Genomic DNA, 425 nt, shown 5'->3' with positions numbered 1-425 from the left:
ATATATATATATATATTATATATATATATATATATATATATATATATATATATATATATATATATATTATATATATATTATATATATATATATATATAATGTGTGTGTGTTGTGTGTGTGTGTGTGTGTGTGTGTGTGTACGAAACCGTTGTACGTGTACGTACCAGGAATTCGTGTTTGTGCACTAAAATTGAATCTTTACCAAGGTAACAAATATTTTTATTAATTACCGTATTTTGTTAATCTATGTTTCTGACAAAGGTAACAATTATTCTTTAACAAGTTACCGAATCATATGTATATCAGTATTTTTTTTTTGGTACCATAGAAAAATTTGCTAAGCAATGTACCATATATGTGATCTGTATTTATCATGCATTTTTTCTTTGCTTTGGTAATATCTTTTCAGAGCATTGTGTTTAATT

The sequence above is a fragment of the Palaemon carinicauda genome, chromosome 10 (genome assembly GCF_036898095.1).
Source record: "Palaemon carinicauda isolate YSFRI2023 chromosome 10, ASM3689809v2, whole genome shotgun sequence".
NCBI lineage: Eukaryota > Metazoa > Arthropoda > Malacostraca > Decapoda > Palaemonidae > Palaemon > Palaemon carinicauda.
Note: the sequence above shows the minus strand (reverse complement) of the source record.